The sequence below is a fragment of the Capra hircus genome, chromosome 12 (genome assembly GCF_001704415.2).
Source record: "Capra hircus breed San Clemente chromosome 12, ASM170441v1, whole genome shotgun sequence".
Taxonomy (NCBI): Eukaryota; Metazoa; Chordata; class Mammalia; order Artiodactyla; family Bovidae; genus Capra; species Capra hircus.
In genome coordinates this window covers 14,712,406-14,736,226 of record NC_030819.1, presented here as the reverse complement: position 1 = coordinate 14,736,226, position 23,821 = coordinate 14,712,406, and the positions used below count along the sequence as shown (strand labels likewise).

The following is a 23,821-nucleotide window of genomic DNA, read 5'->3' as shown; positions in this document are numbered from 1 at the left end:
AATTGAGCAACACTGAGATTCCAAAACTCAACTGAACTAAAACACTGTTATTTCTATGTGAGAATAGGAGAACAGGAATCTATGTCATATAAAAATGGTACAGGATGCTCGGGGCTGGTGCACTGGGATGACCCAGAGGGATGGTACAGAGAGGGAGGTGGGAGGGGGGTTCAGGATGGGGAACATGTGTACACCCGTGGCAGATTCATGTTAATGTATGGCAAAACCAATACAATATTGTAAAGTAATTAGCCTCCAATTAAAATAAATAAATTTACATTAAAAAACAAAATAAAATTATTTAACTCCTTGTAAAAAAAGTGTACATTTTTAGGCAGCTTTTTGTGTGATTTATGATTTATGATGTACAGATTAATGACAAAAATGAATAGTTTCTTGATAACCTTTGACAGAATGCATATTTTAGACCCTTCCCCCCAAATAATATTAGACAGAAAATAAATGCTGGCGTGGCCTCCATCAGTCTCTTCAACATTCCCAGTCCCATTCAGGAAGCAATTCTTCTTTCATTAGGACTGAACACCTTCCAAATACGGAAATGAAAGAACAGAATCCAAATGGCCCAAATCAGAGTGGAAATCAACCAACAAATCAAAAGACAAACCAATTCCCTTAGCCAAGACCCCTGTGTGGTCAGACCACCCAAGATGGCTCTTCTCTTCTCCTCTCTACATCCTCTGCCTGACCAGTGCCTGCTTCAACTACACCCCCTCATGTGACTGACCTTCCGATATGCTTGTCCCAGAGCCCAGCAAATGGCTCTTCTAGCTTTAGATCAGAACCCTCCACTATGCTTGTCAAAGGGCCAGGAGGGGCATGACCCTCTGCTGGTTTCCATGGTAACCAACAAGCCAACTGGATGTCAATTCCCCTGAAACTGGTCATTACCTCCTGCCTGTTAAGAGCAACAGCTGCCACCAAGTTCTGCCGAGGTGTAACCCAACAATCCACTCACTATCCCTCACTTTATTTACTGTGTCCTTTCAAAGTAACCCCTCATTCTACTCCTCATTTTAAATGCAGACCCCAAGGGACTCAACCCCAGTTTCATCCCACTGGGTCCACAACCCCTCCAGGAAGTTATTGCCTGGGTCCAGGACCCTGGTGACTGGGCAGGGCTCCAGAGAGGTAACCTGGGAGCCCAAGCCCCTCCCAGAGCAAATCTCAGGAACAAGGGCCAGAGCTCAGCCTGTGAGTGAGTCAGATGGAGAGTCTGGAGGCAGCAAGCTGCAGCTCAGTCCCTCTCATGAGACTGATGACATCAGACAAGCTACTAAACCTCAGTTTCTCCATCTCAAACAACATCAAAGACAACTCATCCCCATGTTCTGAGAAATCAAACCACCAATCTGCCCAGTAAAGGTCAGCCCCCTTCCCCACTCCTCCCTAACCACGGGCCATCATGTGCTTTGGACTCAAGACAGAAAAGTCCTAAGGGGACACTCTGGACACTGGGTCTGTGATCAGAAGCAAGACCTCAGGATGTAGACACAAACACCATCGCTTCATTAACTCCAAAAGGATTCATTTTTACCTTTTGAGATGTCTTAGTTTAATGTTTGTACCTAAGTTTCTTGATGAGTAAGCCCTCTTCAGTCTTAGTACTAAAGCTTTTAATGTAACTGTTTCTCCTTAATTTTTAATTACTTGCCAATTGTCCCTGAAAGTGGTTGTAAATCAAATCTGATGGGCTGCTATGTCTAAGATAGAGCAACCCAAAAGTTGTAAAATGTTTTCTTCCTAATATTCCATCACATGTAATGTAATATAAGTAATTCCAAACAGACCAACTAATGGCTTTGAATTTTTTCTAAATAATACTTTTTATTAAGCATTATTTATTTAGCATTATTATTGAGGACTGTGGGAAGACAGAGGGCACAGGCACTCCTTGGAGGAGCAGGAGGCAAAGCCAGGACACACCTTTCACCTTCCTCCTGTGTCCTGGCGCACTGCTCCCTGGCTCTGGGACAGAGGGACCAGTAGGTACAGATAGACAGGGTGAGAAAGGAGCCCCACAGAGGCAGCATAGCTGGACACCAAGTGAGTAAGAGGACGAGCTGGAAAGACTGATGGGGGCAGATGGCAAATAAGCCGTCTCTGAGGACCTGGAACTGCTTCCTGAATGTGGGGTGGGGAGGTGGTGGCCTGTGAAGGGCTGGACCAGGACGGTGAGCTGTGTAGACGGAAGGGCATGCTGTGTAGACAGGAGGGTGTGCTGCGTAGACAGCAGTGTGGCAGTCTGATCAGGACAGACCTGAAGAGCTGATGACCAGGAGGCGAGGGTCTGGTAATGTGGGGCTGAAACACGTTGGGATCCATAGCATGGTGAGACAGCATCAGTTCACCTAAGGCCTCTCATCTTCTTTAGGTGACAGAACCCACTTAGAGTTCAAGCATAAAGCAGTAAAACTTTAACAGCCTTGGATATAGCCTCACGACTGAAGGAAACTCTTAATGTCAAGTAGAAGTACAATTCATTAACTTTTAATAAAAGCCTCCAGCTGTCACTTCTGCTTCTTTTTTTTTTTTTATTTTTTTTTTATTTTTTTTTTTTAGGAAATTATTTTATTTTATTTTATTTTATTTTTTTTAATATATGATGATATTTATACATTTTAATCTTACTTTATGAACAACTTTAATATTTAACTTGTTTCTGTTTATTTATTTTTTTTTAAATTTTTTTATTTTTTTTTTAATTTTAAAATCTTTAATTCTTACATGCGTTCCCAAACATGAACCCCCCTCCCACCTCCCTCCCCACAACATCTCTCTGGGTCAGCACTTACTATCCTGTGTTGAAACTCTCTAAAGCTTGACTTTGCTGACCTTTACCCAGGCATCTGTCTTAACAAGCTCCACATAGAGACAGGTTCCTCAGAGGCAGAAATGAGAGCTGGGCATCCTAGTCTCCCTTATTCTGCCAAGTGTGGCCCTTCCATTCTTCTAGCTCACTGTCCTCCTTGTAAACCAAGAGGTTTTGTGCAGGGACATCTGTAAGGGTATCTAACTCAGTGCACACATCAGGGTGTTAATAAGTGCAGCTGGAAGGCTCACTGGCTTTAAAGGGTGAACAGCAAGGGAACTAACTCTGGGGGGAGATGTGGAGGCTGTTTCAGCAAAAGCAAGTTCATGAGGCTTGCAATGAGGCCAATTTAGACTCCATCAAAGGCCTCAGTCAGTATATGTTAAGACATATTATACACAGAAAAGCATCGTAATTGTTCTACTTCAGGGGTTCTATGACCAAGCAAGAGCCACTGACACCAAATTCCAGAATCACAAATTGAGAGTCAGGATTTAAGAATGATTCTAGATAACTAGATTCACTTAAGTTAACCCTGTATTGTGGGTCTAAGTATTAATTCCACAAACATCCATGAAGTGCCATTAAATGATTGAAGCCATACTCTGATATTGAGTATGGCTCTGATAAGTTATTCCTGAATTCTAGACTTTGCTAAGTATTTTCAGACCTACAGAATAATAAGCATAAGCTATGACTGAAGCGACTTAGCAGCAGCAGCAACAGCAACAGGGCCTTTCCATGGAAGCTCTATGTCAGTACTGAAAACTTTGTACCTTCTAATGTGCCTTAAATGACGAGGGAATGATGGAGGAAAAGAACTGGCAGCTGTTAGGGACAAAACGACGGGCTCTAGGACCTGAGTCATGTTTACCAGAAAGAGACAGGACATACGTTCATCCTGCCTGGCCAATCATGTAACGCCAGCTACTCCTGTAACTGAGACAAAGAACTGCCTGTATATAAGCCACCATACTCCTTTGTTCAGGGTTCTAGTCAGATTCCACTGTGCTGGATGAGACTTGGGCCCTAGCGCACTAGAAATAAACTCCCTTCTTGCCTTTGCATTACTGTGGTGGACTTGCTCTCTCGGTTGGTTCGGAGATACGGGCTCGGTGCATAACATTTGGGGGCTCGTCGGGATCTCCATCCCACTGGGGAGGACAGCTCTCCTGGTAGAAGGGAGTAACCTCGTTAGGAGATAAGAGCTCTGAGCACTGGTGCTAACGTTGCAGAAGCCCAGATTAAGTCCAGGGCCCAGTATCGTACTGGGGAGGCATATGGGTGTAAAGTGCAGAGGCAAGTCCAGCGTGAGGCCGAGTCCCCGGTAGCATACCGGGAGGGCAGCTGGCACTGAGGATGTCCTGACGGTAAGACACTTGCAAGTAGAGAAGGGGTTTCTAGTGCTATAAAGAGGACTGAAAGTAATACTGAAAGTTGGAATCTGTTTGTTGTGTCGTTTCTGTGTCTCTATGTGCCGGCACTGTCCGTGTGAGTCTCATTGTTGTTCGTGTTCTTTGTACCCATGGGGCAGACTACTTCTACTCCGCTGTCTCTGATGACTGACCACTTCTCTGATTTCAAGTTTAGAGCTCAGGATCTTTCGTTACTGGTGAAGAAGAGCAAACTGGTGACTTTCTGTTCTGCCGAGTGGCCCACCTTTGACATCAGATGGCCACAAGAGGGAACCTTCAATCCCCAAATTATCCAGGCAGTTAAAGAGAGGGTGCTTACTCCTAGTCCTGCTGGGCACCCAGATCAGACTCCCTACATTCTGGTCTGGCAGGATCTAGTGAGAAACCCGCCGGAGTAGCTTAAACCCTTTGTTCTCGCTCCTTCTAAACCTCCTAAACCTCCCCGTCCCTCTTCCCCAACTCCAATCTCGCCAAGCCCACAGGTGCTAGTCATGAAGTCTTCCAAAGAAAAAGAAGGAAAAAAGGACGAGAATTGACCAAAGCCAGTCTTCCAGGAATCTTCTCTGTATCCTAATCTGATAGATCTGGAGACCGAATTGTTCCCACCCCCATATGCGGATCCACATCCGCCCTTGCTTCCACAGGTTCCACAGGTTTCATCAGGAGAAGCCTGGAGGAGAACCGAGCCTTCAGCTCCTCCCAGAGAAGGGGGCCCTGCCCAGGGAACTCGGGGAAGAACAAGGGAAATGGCCAGCGTAGCGGAAGAAGAAGACCCAGAAGTCCCCTCCTCCACTGTTCACGCGTTTCTGGTCCAGGCGGGCCCAGCCAGAGAGGGTGAAGAGCGGACATATCAGTATTGGCCCTTCTCCACTAGTGATTTGTACAATTGGAAAACCCAGGCTCCCTCCTTCTCTGAAAAACCACAGGGTCTTATTGATCTTTTAGAGTCTATCCTTTTTACTCACAATCCCACATGGGATGATTGTCAGCAACTGTTACAGGTGCTTTTCACTACAGAGGAGCGCGAGTGGATCCTGTCAGAAGCTCGGAAGAATGTGCCGGGGTGGATGGGAGGCCCACAATACAGCCTAACCTCATTGAGGAGGGGTTCCCCTTGGTGCGACCCAACTGGGACTTCGAACATGCTGAAGGTAGGGAGCGTCTCTGAGTGTACCGCCAGACTCTTATGGCTGGCCTTAGAGCGGCTGCCAGGAAGCCAACTAATTTGGCCAAAATAAATTCAGTGAGGCAGGAGCCAAATGAGAGCCCAGCAGCCTTCCTTGAAAGGATAATGGAAGATTTTAGACAGTATACCCCCATGGACCCACAGGCAGATGAGTCACGAATGGCAGTTATGTTAGCATTTGTAAATCAAGCAGCCCCTGATATTAGAAGAAAGTTACAAAAGATAGAGAGGTTAAGTGAACAATCCTTGCAAGATCTAGTGAGGGCAGCCGAGAGAGTTTTTAATCATAGAGAGACCCCAGAAGAGAGAGAGGACTGCATTAGAAGAGAAGAAAGAGAATTTAGAGCTGAAGAAAACCGTAAAATCAAAAAGAGCTGGCCCAGATATTTTTGCTGGGGTTGAAAACAAAAACAGTTTCCAAAAGGGAAAAAATTGGACTCAAAAACTGAAGAAAAAACGACAAGGCGTAAGCTTGAAAAAAAACCAATGTGCGTTTTGTAAAGAGTTTGGACATTGGAAAGATAAATGCCCCAAGAAAAATCTAAAAGAGGGGCCCAAGAACCCCAAAAACGAGACTCCCTCTCCAGACAGTCATATCCTCTACACGGGTGAGGATAGCGACTAGGGGGGGTCAGGGCTCAAAGCCCCTCCCCGAGTCCTGGGTAACTATAAATGTGGAGGGGAAACCGGTTGGCTTCATGGTGGACATGGGAGCCCAATACTCAGTCTTAAATCAAAAAGATGGACCCATGTCTAAGAAAAGTAGCTGGGTGCAGGGAGCAACCGGGACTAAACGATATGGATGGACTACAAAATGGCATGTGAACTTGGGGGCCCACCAGGTAACCCATTCTTTTCTGGTGATACCTGAGTGTCCAGCACCCTTGTTTGGAAGGGATTTACTGTCTAAAGTGAATGCCCAAATTCATTTTGACCACGGACAAATGTCAGTTTTAGATGGGACCGGGCATCCTCTTCAGGTCCTGTCTCTGGCATTAAAAGATGAATACAGACTCTACTTGCCAGAGGCCCCAGCGACAATAAGCCCCGAAGTACAACCATGGGTCCAAAGATACCCTCAGGCCTGGGCTGAAACAGTAGGAATGGGACTGGCCAAACAGAGGCCCCCTATCACTGTGGAACTGAAAGCCAGTGCTTCCCCAGTGAGGGTACGGCAGTATCCCATGAGTCAAGAGGCTCGACAAGGAATTACTCCTCATATACAACGCCTCATAGATGCTGGGGTCCTGAAAAGGTGTCCGTCCCCATGGAACACTCCCCTGTTGCCTGTGAAAAAGCCTGGGGGAACTGATTTTAGACCGGTTCAAGATCTACGAGAAGTCAACAAACGGGTGAGTGATATTCATCCTACGGTTCCTAACCCTTATATATTGCTAAGCAACTTGCCTCCAAACTACATTTGGTACACTGTTTTAAATTTAAAAGATGCCTTTTTCAGTTTGCCTCTTGCACCTGCAAGCCAAGAGATCTTTGCCTTCGAATGGCAGGAAGACGGTGGTCAGACCCCTGTGCAGCTGACACGGACTCGCTTACCACAGGGTTTCAAAAACTCACCCATGTTATTTAATGAGGCCCTGGACAAAGACCTCCATGAGTATCGGGTTGAACACCCTACCATTGTTTTATTACAATATATTGATGACCTTATGCTGGCAGCGGCTACAGAGAAAGAGTGCCAAGAGGCAACAGGTGACCTTCTCCAAACCTTGGGGACTTTAGGTTACAGGGCCAGTGCCAAAAAGGCCCAGATTGCCAAGCAAGAGGTTACATACCTCGGTTATAAGATAAAACAGGGCCAGAGGTGGTTAACACAGGCTATGAAAGAAACCATCCTCCAGATCCCTGAGCTGGCTAACCCTAGACAAGTGAGAGAATTTCTGGGAACTGTGCGATATTACCGGTTATGGATCTTGGGGTTTGCAGAAAAGGCCAGGCCCCTGTATGAAGGGACCAAAGAAAACAAGGACAGGAAATGGACCGAGCCAATGAAAGAGGCCTTCCAAGAGCTCAGGCGAGCCTTGCTAGAAGCTCCTGCCCTTGCCCTCCCTGATCCATCTAAGCCTTTCCAATTATTTGTAGATGAAAAGTGAGGGATAAGAAAAGGGGTACTAACACAGAGATGGGGACCATGGAAGCGACCTATAGCTTACCTTTCCAAGAGACTGGACCCAGTGGCAGCTGAATGGCCACCTTGCCTCCGTATCATCACGGCCACCGTGCTCTTAGTCCACGATGCTGATAAACTGACTTATGGACAGAGACTCTTGGTCTACACTCCTCATGCCATAGAGAGAGTTTTAAAGCAACCCCCAGATAAATGGATTTCTAATGCCTGCTTGATGCACTACCAGGACTTGCTACTTGACACCCCACGGATTCATTTCCAAACACCCTGCACTCTAAATCCGGCCACTCTTTTGCCCAATCCAGAGGAAAATAGCCCCCTTCATGATTGTGATGAGATACTGGCCAGGGTAACAGCAATACGAAAGGACTTAACCGATACTCCGCTGGATAACAGTGAGCTAAAATGGTTCATAGATGGCAGCAGTTATGTGAAAGATGGACAGAGACCAGCGGGAGCTGCAGTAGTAGATGACTCTGGACAGACGGTATGGGCAGAGGCCCTTCCCCTGTATACCTCAGCACAAAAGGCAGAGTTAATTGCCCTGATTCAAGCATTAGAGAGAGCCAAAGGAAAAAGAATAACTATTTTCACTGACAGTCACTATGCTTTTGGCACGGTACACATCCAGGGCCCAATATATTGGGAAAGGGGGTTTTTGACAGCTGAAGGAAAAGAAATTAAAAATTTGCCTGAAATCCAGTAGACTTTTAGAGGTTGTACAGATGCCTCGGGCTGTGTCAATAGTACACGTACCTGGACATCAGAAAGGTGACAGCTCCACGGCACGAGGGAATCGTGCCGCAGACCTGGCAGCTTGAAAAGTAGCTGATGAAGATTTCATCACCCCTGTGTTGGCGATCGGACTTCCACCTCCAGGCATGGGAACTCTGCCCCCAACCCCTGAGTATTCATCCACAGACCTTGCTTGGATCCAAGAACACACCAACCTTCAAAAAGGTGAAGATGGATGGTACCAAGACTCAGACAGGCTACTTGATACTCCCGCTCAGTTGGGACGGCAACTGTGTGAGCATTTACACTTGTCTACTCATCTGGGAAAAAGAAGACTCTGATGCTCTTTCAAACTGCGCGCCTGTGATTTCCCTGGCACCAGACAACTAGTAAAGAACATAGTGCATGCTTGCTAAGGCATGTCAACAGATGAGACCAGGAAAAAGACTAACATGCAGGACTGAGGTATCGGGAGAAAAGGACCAGGGAAACACTGGAAATAGATTTCACCGAGGTAAGGCCAGGCAAGTATGGTTACTGGTACTTGTTAGTGTTGGTGGATACCTTCTCAGGGTGGATGGAGGCTTTTCCTACAAAGGGAGAGGCTGCGATGATAGTGGCGAAAAAGATTTTAGAAGAAATAGTTCCCAGGTTTGGCCTGCCGATGACCATCGGCTCTGATGATGGACCTGCTTTTGTGAGTCAAATAGTTCAGAGCCTTGCCCTAGCCCTGGGGACTAAATGGAAGTTACATTGTAAATACAGTCCACAGAGCTCAGGGCAAGTAAAAAAAAAATGAATCGGACCCTAAAAGAAACTTTAACTAAATTGGCTATAGAGACTGGCGGGGACTGGGTGACCCTCCTTCCCTTCGCCCTCTTCTGTGCGCGTAATACTCCTTATCAACTTAATCTGACCCCATTTAAAATTCTGTATGGGAGACCTCCCCCTGTATGTCCAATATTTGAAGAGAAAAAACTACCGCCTCCCACGTTGGGACAATTCCAAGAGGCCTTGATGGCCTTAAACAAGGTGCACTCTCGTGTCTGGAAACTGCTCCGGGAAATACATATGGGTCAAAATAAGGGAAACTATTCCCTCACATGACATTGGCCCAGGAGATTGGGTATGGGTCAAAAGGCACCTAAACCAAGGCACTAGAACCCAAATGGAAGGGTCCTTATGTTGTTCTTCTTACCACCCCAACTGCCCTAAAGGTCGACAGTATCAGGCCTTAGGTGCATTGCAACCACGTACGCCCAGCTACTTCAGCAGAGCAGGAAGACGCTAAAAAAAATGAGAAGCGTGTCTGCACCCGTTCAACCCCCTGAGGCTGAAGCTCCGGCGTCGTCAACAGGACCAAGACAACTCGTCTGGACCATCTTATAGATGACCATGTTACTCTGCTCCGAAGCTGCCAGCATGAACCCGCACCAACCCATCAGAATCACCTGGAAACTGCAAAATGGACTAACACGTGAGATGCTTAACTCCACCACTGCAATACATCCACCAAATACTTGGTGGCCAGACTTATACTTTGACCTTAAGCCGGTGGTAAATGTACCCTGGAAGAGGGGCAAGCTCCGGAATCATGCATTCTGGGCATGTCCAGGTGCGCCCAGGCATAACTGGAAGATCTGTGGGGGGATACAGGACTCTTATTGTAAATCTTGGGACTGCGTAACTTCCAATGATGGATCGGAGACTCCAGGGTATAGACGGTGGGATGTAGGAAATCGGGACTTGCTTAACTTCTCATTTGTAGGACCTGTACCTCTGTACTCCAATTGGGAAAAGGATCATAACTTTGCCCAGGTAAAAATAAGGTTTAACATTGACAAAGCAAAAAAAGAAAAGGCCTGGGTCAACGGGAGATCATGGGGGCTTCAGACCAGAACTGACGGGTTCCCATACCGGGAGTATTATAATGAGATCATTGTTGTGAGTCAAGTTTTAGAATCGGTACAAATATATAGTATCGGTCCAAACCCCATTGAACAGGTCCATGCAACTCTCTACCCGACAACCTCCCTACCTACATCCCAGGGACCAACAAAAGACCCAGAGGCAGACCCCCTTGCTAAACTCGGACAAACAGATCCACTATGGAAATTAGTAAAGGAAGCTTATGCTACCTTAAATCAAACCCATCCTGAGGCAACTAAATCCTGTTGGTTATGTTACAACTTAATTCCCCCTTATTACGAGGCAGTAGGCCTCAACGCCTCTTATGACCTGGCCAACAGCACCGATCCTCCTCAATGTCAATGGGGAGACCGAAAAGTAGGCCTTACAATGAGAGAGGTATGGGGAAAAGGGTTATGTATGGGCAAGGTATTATCAGAGAGGTCTCCACTGTGTGTGCATGTCGTTGAGCCTATGGGCTTGCCCATAGCCAGGTGGCTAATACCACGGATGGGAGGATGGTGGGTCTGTTCACACATGGGGCTGACTCCATGCTTACACAGCTCAATCTTTGATTCCAAAGAAGAATTCTGTGTTATGGTAGCAGTCATGCCAAAGATTCTGTACCGACCAGAGGAAACAATATATGATTACTGGGCCCAAAAATTGACCCTAAATCCTCAAGAAGGAACTTACAAAGTCAAGAGGGAGCCTCTTACTGCCATAACCATAGCAACTATGTTCGGTCTTGGAATAGCCGGGGCCGGAACAGGAATAACAGCTTTGTCCCTGCAAAGCCAAGGATTTAACTCCCTGAGAGCGGCCATAGATGAGGACATCACCCGTATAGAGCAATCTATTAGTCATTTAGAATCGTCTTTAACTTCCCTATCTGAAGTAGTTCTGCAAAACAGAAGAGGATTAGATCTGCTCTTTCTGCAACAGGGGGGACTCTGTGCTGCCCTAGGAGAAGAGTGTTGTTTTTATGCTGATCACACAGGAATAGTTAGAGAATCTATGGCCAAAGTAAGAGAGGGACTAGCCCAACGTAAACGAGAATGTGAGGTTCAAAAAGGATGGTTTGAGTCTTGGTTTCAACAATCCCCTTGGTTGACCACCCTAATCTCCACCTTGCTGGGACCCCTGCTAATACTTCTACTGATGCTTACCTTTGGCCCATGTATTATCAATAGACTTGTAGCCTTTGTAAAGGAACGCGTAAATACAGTACAGCTGTTTGTGCTTCGGCAACAATATCAAACTGTGTCTCAGGACTGAGAGGAAAATTCCTCTATATGATCTAAGGACGGGGGGAATGTTTGGGACCAAGCGACGGGCTCTAGGACCTGAGTCATGTTTACCAGAAAGAGACAGGACATGTGCTCATCCTGCCTGGCCAATCATGTAACGCCAGCTACTCCTGTAACTGAGACAAAGAACTGCCTGTATATAAGCCGCCATACTCCTTTGTTCGGGGCTCTTGTCGGATTCCACTGTGCTGGAAGAGACTTGGGCCCTAGCGCGCTAGAAATAAACTCCCTTCTTGCCTTTGCATTACTGTGGTGGACTTGCTGTCTTGGTCGGTTCGGAGATACGGGCTTGGTGCATAACAGACAGGACTCAGGCTTGGGTGGGGCACCAATTTAGTGGGTTCAGGTGATCAATGTGTCAGGGGAAGACTCTCATGCATAGGCCTGGGGGAGAGGACCCTGGGTTTAATCTCTGGCAAGAGGCAACATGGGGACCGCATAGCCCCAGTGGAGGAGGCTGGTAAAGAGGCAAGTGATTTAGGAGAGCAAGAGAAAGACGAAAGGACAGCGTTAGACCCCTGGTCAGGACAGCCACATAGGAGAAGACGGGCCACTCTGGACAGGCCTGGCCACCCCCAGACACAGTAGCCCCAGATGAGAGTGAAATCAACCAGGAGGTGATGTTAATGAGTGTCAACAATGAACATCCTTCCAAGAACATGAAACACCACCTGATCGCTCTTGCTACTTCCGTAATATTCTGCTCGCATCCATTTCCATATCTATAAATAGGGAAGCCAGCCTCACTCAGTGAGAAGACATGAAATGGAGCACTACCCGTGCTGAGGTGTCCGTGCGACCTTCCGAGGTCAGGGCTCAGTCACCCCTGAAGCTAGCAAAAGCCAAGAGTCCCGTGATAACAGAGAGATGGATCCTTCTGTCACAGACGTTGACCTCTCAATGTCATTGATAGATCACTATGTCATAGATAGACCACTTCCCAAGAATTAGGAGGTCTTGTCAGTCCCAAAGAGTGATGGATCATCTCACTCTTCATCAGCGGATAGCCCAGAGATGTGAAAGTGAGATGTTCAGTGCTGGCTGGATGCTGCATACAAGTAAATTATGAGGGGGAATAAAATGGATCACACAGGCTACCAGTGCAGAACGAGCAGCCTGAAGAGACCGCCAGGGGGCGCCCGGTGGCAGCGCTGGATCCCGGTCTCCACGGGGAACCTGCGAATTCAGGTTCTGGCCTCAGTCCTCAAACTCTTTCTAATGAGCAGTTACTTTGGCCCACAAAAGACCTAGGACTACTCTGGGGCAGAAACTACTAGAAAACATATTGCTGATGACACTGCAGTTAAGGGCTCTCTTCAGGCCCTTTCAAGAGATCCGCAGAATTCTTTGGTGGGGGTGGTTGAGGGGTGGTAGATGGCTTGGAAATCTTGAGTCTTTAAAAAAAAGCAGGGCTTCCCTCCTGCCTTAGTCGGTAAAGCCTCTGCCTGCAACGTAGGAGATCCGGCTTCGATCCCAGGGTCAGGAAGATCCCAAGGAGGAGGGCATGGCGACCCACTGAAGTACTCTCGCCTGGAGAATCCCCATGGTCAGAGGAGCCCTGCGGGCTACAGTCCTCGGGGTCGCAAGAGTCCGACACGACTGAACAAGTAAACCACCACCGCAGGAAGACTGCAGGCGGGAATGGGGAGGAAGGTTGAGGGGCGAGAAGGACTCCGAGGAGAAAAGAAACCGGGAGGGACCGGAGGAGCAAGGAGTGAGTCAGGAGGGGGCGGCTGGGTGGGGCCATGCGAAGCTTCCGATGCCTGAGAAGGAGGCGCCTGGCTCCCCTGGACCGTCCGGGCATCACCTGAGGAGGGTCAGGGGGGTGACACGGCGGGGAACCGGCGGGAGTGGACTGGAGGGCAGGGCGGAGAGTGGAAGGGCGGGGCGGGCTCTCACACAAATAGCTCGGGTCTCCCCACGAAGTCAGATCAAAGCACTTTCCACGTGGTGATGGGCTGGACCACTGACTCCGAAGCGCCTCTTAGTGTGGCTGCCCTGCTTCTCCTCCTGTCTCTCCGGTTCTGCACGGCGCGAGGCGGTGAGTTCATGGATTAACCTGCGGGGAGCGGACACGGGGCCTTAAGACCCCGAGAGGGATGAGGGTGTCCGCCGGGGTTCGGGGAACGTCGAGCCTGGACCGCCTCCCTGCTTTTAGACCTCCGCGCGCTCCTTTCCCGCTGGGCTTCTGCTCCCCGCCCCCACTCCCCAGCTTGTTGCCTTCCCTCGTCCCCCGCCCGGGCACCCCTCCCTGCCCTGGCATGAAAAAGACAAGATCTGGGTGAAAAAGGAATCACAGCATAGAGGGAGGGGAAGCTGGGAGAAATGGGAGCCCGGGCAGCAGCAAGAAATGCTGCTCCAATCCGCGGGCCGCCTCTCGGGAATTTGGAGCCACTGGAGCTAGTGGAGGACAGGTGGGGGCCGCTCCCGAGGGACCAAACCCACGGGGTTCAGGGGAAGGCTGGGTGGAGCCTGACCAGTTGCCTTGGGCGGGCCAGGGCGGCAGGGGGCGGGGAGGGAGATGGGCAAAGGTCTAGGTGGAGTCCGACACTTGGGCAGGGTGTGGGGGCGGCAAGGAGATGGCTGGAGTCTACCTAAGAAGCCTCCTTAGAGTCCTGCTTGGTTACAACACTATTTTTTCCATATCCCTCCCCATCCCAATAAGCTCAGGGCCTCCAACAACTTCCCATCTGTGAAGGGATCCTAAACCTGCCCCTCTGTCAACTGGCACCCTATCCTCTTGCCTGAGAATTCACCCCAGCAGAAGCCTCTCAGCCTGTCCCCCAGGACATAAAGCAGGAGAGATGGGAGAAGAGCTTCCCAAAGTGTGTGACACAGGGCATGAGGGTGAGGATGGGCAACCCCACTTCTACCCTTCAGTCCCACATTCATATTCCCTGAGACTATGGAGACAGTGGCCTGTAAATAGCTATTATTTAAGGCAGGAGTTGGAGAATCTTTTCTTCAAAAGAAAGAGAGTAACACAGTTGGTCTCAAAAGGCCATTTGGTGTCTGTGTGCATTGTACATCTCCACATTAGTGCTACAAGAGCAGGCAAAGATGACCTGGGGGAAAAAAAAAAAGAACAATGTGACTCCCCTGTAATAATAATAGATGACTCATCCCTTAGGGACTAGTGCAAGGATGGCTTAGCTGCCTGTTTGTGAACCAAAAACTTGCTCTGTCCTGCCTTGTAGGTTCTGGGTGGTGTGAATGTGAAAGGAGTATGGGTCCAGCAGATATGGGCTGATGTCCCCTGACCCCCTCTGCTCTAGAGTGGTTTCCATGGTCCATGGAAATATAGGGGACACTGCATGAAGACTCTGGCATGAGCAGAGAATAGTGTGTGCATGCTAAGACACTCCAGTCATGTCCAACTCTTTATGATCCTATGGACTATAGCCCATGAGGGTCCTCTTTCCAAGAGATTTTCCAGGCAAGAACACTGGAGTGGGTTGCCATGCTCTCCTCCACGGGATCTTCTCACTTAGGGACAGATCCCACATCTACTCCAGCTCTGACATTGCAAGTGGATTCCTTACTGCTGAGCCACGGGGGCAGGCCCTGGAGAATAGTGGTCCTACAACAATTCTGATGTCAGGCCTAGGCCACCTGCTGCTCTCTCTTATTTGTTGCCTCTGGCCCTTCTTATGCCAAACCACAATATCTCTTTAATCCTCTGATGGCTGGTCTATCTGAACTAATAATTAGGGGTTGGTGAGCCCAGATCATGATAGACAACGCTGACATTTCATGACCAGAGGCCTCATCTCCACCAGCCCCCAGGACCATACCAGGAGCCATATTTAAATGGTGTGCTATTCCCCACTGTAAATCTCATGGCCTTGCTTCAGGACAGAAAGGGTCTGTGTTGTGAACCTCCAAGTAAAATGCCGTAGACAGCACATTGCACCTTTCCCACCACAGACAGACAGCTCTGACGTCACAGGTTCTGCTGGGTCATCTGCCCAAGAAGCAGGTGATCAGGTCCAATCGTCCCTAACTGTTTTTGTGCTAGGACAGCCGTTGTAACAGAAAACCATGGTCTGCAGAGCTTGAAATATGTCATATGCACAAGTATAGAAATCTATGGGCCACACTGGGAATTAAATGGAGATAGGATAGGGATGACAGTCCTGCAGCCCTGGAGGGTTGTAGGTTGGTACTCTGTCATTTTCTCCAGGATGTGATATTCTTTACAAGTACTCTTGGGGGATGAAGGTCCATGTCAGAAGTGTGAACTTGGAAATCGCTTCTATGGTGGCCCTCACCGCACGGTAACTTACTAACTGTGAAGATTTTTCATTCATATGCAAATGCAATGAAAGTGAAATGAGCACTATGAGGACCAGTGGATGGGTGACACTCCTGTGGGCAGGACGTGGGACAGAGGTGTATTCCTTACACAGATCTCAGGCACCACAGTAATAACAAGCGGGCCATGATGATGTTTCAGACTGCTGGACATGATGATAGTCCCTCCCTTGGACCTCATGAATGTGGGGGTGGCGTTCTGCCAAGTGTATACTTACCCCAGGCAATGACCATGTGGCCTCCAAGGCCAGAAGGACTTCTGCACTTGCTGTGGTGATAAGAGGGCCCTCCTTGCTGATGCCTGGCATCTCTGTCTCTAGGAATGGATTCTGAATATAAGACCTGACTCAGTGCTGGATACTGCACAAAGGACCTGGACACTTTGTTGGGGTGTCTGCACTCAGATTCCTGAACACTCAGCCTTGTGTCTGTCTCTGTTTTTTGTACAATTTTTCCTTTCAATCATGTAGTTTTTAGCAGGGCTCACTGCTCTTCTGTCTGCCTCTAGGATCGCCCTGTGCTTGGAGGCAGCGTGGTACTCTCTGCAGTGAGGCCTGGCTACAGTGGGGCTCTCTGGTCCCCTTGGCTGCTGCATCTGCTTTGTTTCTGACATAGGGCACTCCCCCTGGCATCAGCTCTTTCCCCTTCTCCATCCTCGCTCCTGCTGGAAGCACACAGGAACACCAATCCCACCACCATCCCTGACCCTCAGCAAAAGTCACCCTGGAGCTGTTGGAGATGCTTCTCATCTGTTCTTTCCTCTCGGGCTCCATAGAACCTGGGGGACTGCACACTTTCCTGCCCTTTCATACCGTGTCCACCCTGGCACATTCACTTCTCTGAGCCTTTGATCCCTTCCTCTACCACCTGCCTCGGAAGTTCTGGATTTTCTCTTTCATGCCATGTGGGCCACGCCTTCTCCAGGATCCTAAGACCCATCAAAGTGGCAGATCAGCAGCATCTCCCTGGCCTTGCTAAATCCTGTGACCCTAATTGTAAATTCTGCTTTCTGCAGCTTTGGGTTCTGTGTGGGCCTTATGAGCACAGTAGAGATAATGTTATGTGGTTTCTCCACTTGCTCAGCCTGTAGGTGGTGTTGGGGGGCAGGGGGGGCCTTCCTGCTCTACCAACCCAGCCCTGCAGCTTTCCTCTGCTCTCCCATAAGTGGGGGGAGAAGGTAATGGGTCTTCTTCTCCAAAACCTGCCCTCACCTGCATTTTCCTTCACAGATGCTCACTCTATTTGCTACAACTTCACCGTCGATCCTCACCCCAGTCCTGGAGAGCTGTGGTGTGTGGCTCAAGGCCAGGTAGATGGGAATGTTTTTCTCTCCTTTGACTGTGGTGGCGCCATGATCCAATCCACAAGTCCATTGGGAGAGGAGGTGAAAACTACGAACACTTGGGAAACACAGAGAGAAACACTCAGAGACATCGGGGACTTCCTCACGGGGCAAGTGCCTGACAATATACTGGAGAAAGACACACCCAGAGGTGAGTTCAGTTCAGTTCAGTTCAGTCACTCAGTCGTGTCCCACTCTTTGCAACCCCATGGACTGCAGCGTGCCAGTCTCCCCTGTCCTTCACCAACTCCCAGAGGTTGCTCAAACTCACGTCCATCAAGACAAACTCATGTCCATTGAATCCAGAGGTGAGTTAGGAAGTCCAGATACTGAAGGAGCTGCATCCATTGTTTATGGGTAAAAAATTCAATTGAGTATTGGTCCTTCCCTAGTAGTCCAGTGGAAGGAGTGGGCCTTGGAGGAGAGAACAGGGCCTGATTACCTGGGCCCAGGGCAGGTGGATCACGGTGAGGCAAAGAATTCATCAACTCCAGAGCCTGTGCTCTTTCTTTTCCTCGATGAGATCAGATCCTCTGACCTTGCAGGGTAGGATGACATGCCAGTGTGAAGAGGATGGACACATCAGTGGATCTTGGCATTTTGGCTTCAATGGAGAAATGTGCTTCCGCTTTGATTCAGAGGATGGGCACTGGACAGTGGATCATTCTGGAGGGAGGTGGATTAAAGAGAAGTGGGAGAAGGACAGAGCTGTGACCGACTTCTTCAAAAAGGTCTCCATGGAGACTGTCGGGCCTGGCTTCGGGAGTTTATGGTGCGCTGGGAGAGAATGTTGAAGACCTCGGGTAAGTGAGACGAGTGTAAAGAACTGGTAGTCCACTCAAGGTGATATGGACCCACCCTCTGTGTATGCGTGTGTGTGCCTGTGTGTCTGTGTGTGTTTTGGCAAAGTGATCCATCTACAGTGAGCTGTTCCTGAAACATGGATGGCCCTAGAGAGTGTCATACTGAGAGATCTAAGTCAGAAGACAAGGAGAAATATCATATGACATGCCTTATAAGTGGAATCTAAAAAGAAATAGTACAAGAAAACTTACAAAACAGAAAGAGACTCACAGACTTAGAAAACAAGCTTATGGTTACCTGGGGGAAGGGATAGTTAGGGACTATGGGAAGGTCATGTACACACCGCTATATGTAAATGGATAACCAACAAGCACCCACGGTATTGTACATGGAACTCTCCTCAGTGGTATGTGCCAGCCTGGATGGGAGAGGGGTTTAGGGGAGAAGGGGTACATGTATGTGTATGGCTAAATCTCTTTGCTGTTCACCTGAAACTATGATAACATTGTTAATGGCTATACCCCAATTAACAATGTTTTTGGAGTGAATAAAAATAAATAATGTAAAAAAAAAATCTAAAAAGTGAATTGTTTCTGGGAGAACAATGATCCAGGATGCTCTGTCATCCTCCCTCCTCTTCCACCTCCTGACGTCTCTCCTCACAGCACAGGTGTTTGGACGACTGAACATGGATTTTTGCTGATCCAAATCCTGTAGACATCTTTTTGATTTCTGGGATTTATTTCTCACTGTACCCTCTTTCCAGAATCTTCTTCTAAATGTCACCAATTCCACTTCAGGAAAACTGTCAATACCGCCTCTGCTGTAGCTCCTGAGGACTGCATCCTCAGGTCACCGTCTCTGGTGTCACAGCGGGACTGAGTGGCTGTGTTGGAAACCTTGCTCCCCCATTAGCTGTCAGAGCCTCGTGAGGACTGGGCTCCTCCCTTCGCCCCATCTCGCCTGAGGACCTATCACAGGGGCCTCCATGTGATGGGTACAAGCTGTCTGCACAGTAGAGATACTGAGTCGGGGACGAGGAGGCATCTGCTGAGTTTGGGGTCTGGACAAGGGCTTCACTCTTACTCTCCTTGCAGCATCACTGACCTCAGTCCCTGCTACAGTGCAGCCCACGGCCCCAGCCAGCAACCACAAAACTGAGATTGTCCTTGGAGTTCTCCCCGGTTTTGTCATAATAAGCATCGTAGCCTGGATCCTTTAAAAGAAGACGTACTGAGGGAAGAAATCAGAGGGAAGGCAGGGGCACAGGGCCTGGTGTGAGGTCTGGGAAGGTGAATCCCAGCCAACCCCTGCCCCTCACTGAACCTCCTCATTCTGGAAATGAGCAGGGGGATAAGACCCCATATCACCTGAGAGCAGAACTCAGACAAGCTCAGCCCTGAGGTCTGAGAGGTCCCCACTGTCAGGTGACATTGTGAAAAGGGAGGGGCCTTCACTAGGCTGAGGGCCTACTGATGCTAAAGGGTTTAGCCAAGTCCCCGGACTGAGCACAGACTGCTGGCTGGCAGGGCCCAGGGTAGGTAGTGTGAGAACAGCAGGCACTCAGGGCGAGGGAAGGACTCAGGGGCCTGACAGCAGCATGGGGGCTCCACATGATGTGTCAGCGGGGAGGGGACCAACCTAGTGGCCAAAATGAGAGGGGCTGGGCTCTCATCCCAGAGAAAGGGGTGGGAAGCCCTTTGCAGACCCAACTCCAAAGGCCCGTTCTCACAGGAAGTATGTGGGTGAAGCAGGCAAGGCAGGAGCCCCACAGCAGAGACTGTGGGAAGGGCTGAGGCCAGGCCTGTGCTCCTGGAGAAGCTGCAGTTGTGACTCAGCCTGTGGCCTGCCTGGCCCCAGCCTCCTGGGAACCCAGAGCCTCCATCACTGAGCGGCCCTGCCTTGAGCAGAGGTGCCTGGGGGTGGTGGGCCTGAGCTGGGGTGGAGACGCCCAACTGGGGTGACCAGGAAGAGATGGGGGCAGGGACCCTGGTCCTGAGAGCTGTGTGTGCTGCTCAGAGTCTGGAGGGGAGCAAAGGAAGGAGGTTTCCCTGCAGCCCCCCAAGGCTGTCAGGAAGCAAGTCCCCTCCTCTTGGGACCTGTTCCCTGGTCCTTTAGGCCCTCCTCGGGGAGGATCCAGACCTGAGTAAAGGGAGCAGATTGATTCCTCACTGGCTCCAGTCCTGAGCCTGAGCAGGCGGTGTCAGGGCCTGGCGTGACTCTGTGATGCAGGAAGGAAGGAGGAGATGACAACAAGCTGCTGGGCCTGAGGTGGGGGTGGAGGTGGAGCCCCTCAGTGAGGGCGGGGCTGGAGGGGGGCTGGGGAGGGGCAGCCCCAGGAAATTGACAGGAGTTCCTCAGCCTCGTGGACCAAGGCCTCTTTCTATTCTGCCGGAGGCGGTGCTCCCAGGAAGTGCGGCAGGTGCTCTGTTGGCCTGAGGACTCAGTCTCTGCTTGGCCACCTTTGTTCTCCTGCTGTTCACTTCAGAGCCAAGAGACCACACCTTAGGAATCCCAAGTCTGTCTACCAGTTATGACGACACAGTGGCTGCACCATCTCGAGTCTTTTGTCGCAGCTGATGAGCATCCTCCTCAACATCTTTACTGTTTTCAAATCTCCTTTCCCACTTTCTCTTGGTGTTGAGTGATGCAGTCTCTGCACTGATACTTTTAACTACTTGTACAAGAGATCACCATAAACATAACACTTTCAATCTTTTGGTTTTTGGAAAATTAGACTTCTGCCTGCATCGTGACCTTATTCTTAAAAATGATGATATTGGTGGAAAAATACATCTGCTCTCGCAGGACTCAGGGTTTTTTTTCTTTATCCAGAGAAACAACTTCATTATATTTTCAAAGGGATACAATTTTACATTGACTGGTTCCCATCATAATTTATTACCCTATTGGTGCTGAGTCGTGTTCGACTCTTTGCGATCCCGTGGACTGTAGGCCATCAGGCTCCTCTGTCCATGGGATTTCCCAAGCAAGAATACTGGAGTGAGTTGCTATTTCCATCTCCAGGGCATCTTCCTGATCCAGAGATTAAACCCATGTCGCCTGTCTCCTGTACCTCATTCGTAGGCAGGTGATTCTTTACCACAAGCACCACCTGGGAAGCCTTTATAGTGATTCTTAAATCAACATCTCTATATTGCAGAAAAGTTAAGTACTTCATGCCTGTTTTCTAATCCAGGAGAAAAGTCATCATTTCAGTTCAGTCGCTCAGTCGTGTCCAACTCTTTGTGACCCCGTGAATCGCAGCACGCCAGGCCTCCCTGTCCATCACCATCTCCCGGAGTTCACTCAGACTCACATCCATCGAGTCAGTGATGCCATCCAGCCATCTCATCCTCGGTCATCCCCTTCTCCTCCTGCCCCCAATCCCTCCCAGCATCAGAGCCTTTTCCAATGAGTCAACACTTCGCATGAGGTGGCCAAAGTACTGGAGTTTCAGCTTTAGCATCATTCCTTCCAAAGAAATCCCAGGGCTGATCTCCTTCAGAAAGGACTGGTTGGATCTCCTTGCAGTCCAAGGGACTCTCAAGAGTCTTCTCCAACACCACAGTTCAAAAGCATCAATTCTTTGGTGCTCAGCCTTCTTCACAGTCCAACTCTCACATCCATACATGACTACTGGAAAAACCATAGCCTTGACTAGATGGACCTTAGTCGGCAAAGTAATGTCTCTGCTTTTCAATATGCTATCTAGGTTGCTCATAACTTTTCTTCCAAGGAGTAAGCGCCTTTTAATTTCATGGATGCAGTCACCATCTGAAGTGATTTTGGAGCCCGCCAAAATAAAGTCTGACATTGTTTCCACTGTTTCCCCATCTATTTCCCATGAAGTGATGGGACCAGATGCCATGATCTTCGTTTTCTGAATGTTGAGCTTTAAGCCAACTTTTTCACTCTCCTCTTTCACTTTCATCAAGAGGCTTTTTAGTTCCTCTTCACTTTCTGCCATAAGGGTGGTAGCATGGTATTTCCCATTCCTTCACATTCTATAAATAAAACCAATGATAATGCTTTATTTCTTGTGGAAACAGAGAATTAAACGATCATTCCTAAAGTAACATGCAGTCCAGCTGTGAAGTGATCTTTAAATTCTCTGGACTTTTAAATGTATATTTCACCATATCCCAACAGTAGGTCATGTGTTCACCCTTCTATGCAGCCATTCGAGTGTTACTTCCAGGCTGGAAAACATAGCCTAAAAGCCTCTATGTAGATAGAGGCCAACCTCAGAGATACTGTGGGCTGGGTTCCAGACCAGGGCAATAAAGTAAATTTCACAATAAAGGGAATCACACAAACTTTTTCATTTCCACTGCACATAATATTGTGTTTACATGGAAATCTGTTAAGTGTGCAATACCTTCATGTCTAAATAAACGATGTCCAGACCTTAATACACAACACTTTGTTTCCAAAATAAAATATGTTGAGCATCATCTGAGCCTCCAGTGAGTCACCATGTTTTTGCTGGTGGAGGGTCCTGTCTCAGTGTCTGTAGCTACTGACTAATCAGGGTGGTGGTGGCTGAGGGTTTCGGTGGGTGGCGCAATTTCTGAAAATAAGACAACAGTGAAATTTGCCACATCATTTGACTCTTCCTTTCACAGAAGGATCCTCTTAGCAGCAATGCTCTTTGACAGCGTTTTACCCATAGTAGAACTTCTTTCAAAACTGGAGGTAATCCTCTCAAGTCCTCCTCCTGCCTTTTCAACTAAATTTATTCTAAACTTAAAAGATTCTAAGTCCTTTGTTGTCATTTCAACAATCTTCACAGAATCTTCACCAGGAGTAGATTTTATATCAAGAAACCACTTTGTTTGCTCATCCATTAGAGTCAACTCTCATTTATTCCAATTTTATCATTAGATTGCAACAATCAGTCCCATCTTTACATTAGGCTCCACTTCTAATTCTAGCTCTCTTCCTATTTTCACCACATCAGTAGTTACTTCTTCAAAAGTGAACTCTTGAATCCCTCAAAGTCATCTAAGAAAGTTAAAATCAACTTCTTTTAAATTTCTATTAATGTTGAAATTTCAACCTCTATTCATGAATCACAAATGTTTTGGGTGGAACTTACAATCCTCAATTCGCTTTAGAAAGTTTCAAATTGACTTTGCCCAGATCCGTCAGAGGAATCATTATTTGTGGCAGCTATAGCCTTACAGAAACTATTTCCTAAATGCCACGACTTGAACATCATGATTACTCCTTGATTCGTGGGCTGCAGAATGGATGCTGTCTTACCAGGTATGAAAACAACCTGAATTTCATTGCACTTCTCCATCAGGGCCCTTGGGTGCTTTCTCAATGAGCAGTGATATCTTGAAGGGAATCCTTTTTTGGGAGCACTACATCTCCACAGTGGATTTAATATTTTTGGTAATCAGTGTTGTAAACAGAGATGCTGTCATCTCGACTGTGTTGTTCCGTTTGCAGAGCACAGGCAGAGCAGATTTAGCATAATTCTGAAAGTCACTAGGGTTTTCAGAAGGTAAGTGAGGCTTGGCTTCAAGTCACCAGCTGCATTAGCCCCTAACAAGAGAGTCAGCCTAGCCTTTGAATCTTTGAAGCCAGTCACTGAGTTCTCCTTGCTAGCCGTGCAAGTCCTCGGGGGCATCTTCTTCCAATAGAACACTCTTTTCTCCACACTGGAAAGCTCTAATTTAGGACAGCCATCTTCAGAGATTATTTTATTAGCTCCTCTGGATGACTTGCTGCAGCTTCGGCATCAACCCTCTCTCTTCCATTCTGTGCTTAAATTACGAAGATGGCTTCTTTCCTTAAAACTCATGAACCAACCTCTACTG

General features: G+C 48.3%; 1 protein-coding gene across 1 annotated transcript in view; it reads right to left on the bottom strand.

The window, feature by feature from the left end:
* LOC102173859 (multidrug resistance-associated protein 4-like) overlaps positions 1–23,821 on the bottom strand; it is a 180,169-nt gene that overhangs the window by 64,168 nt on the left and 92,180 nt on the right. The window lies entirely within an intron of this gene.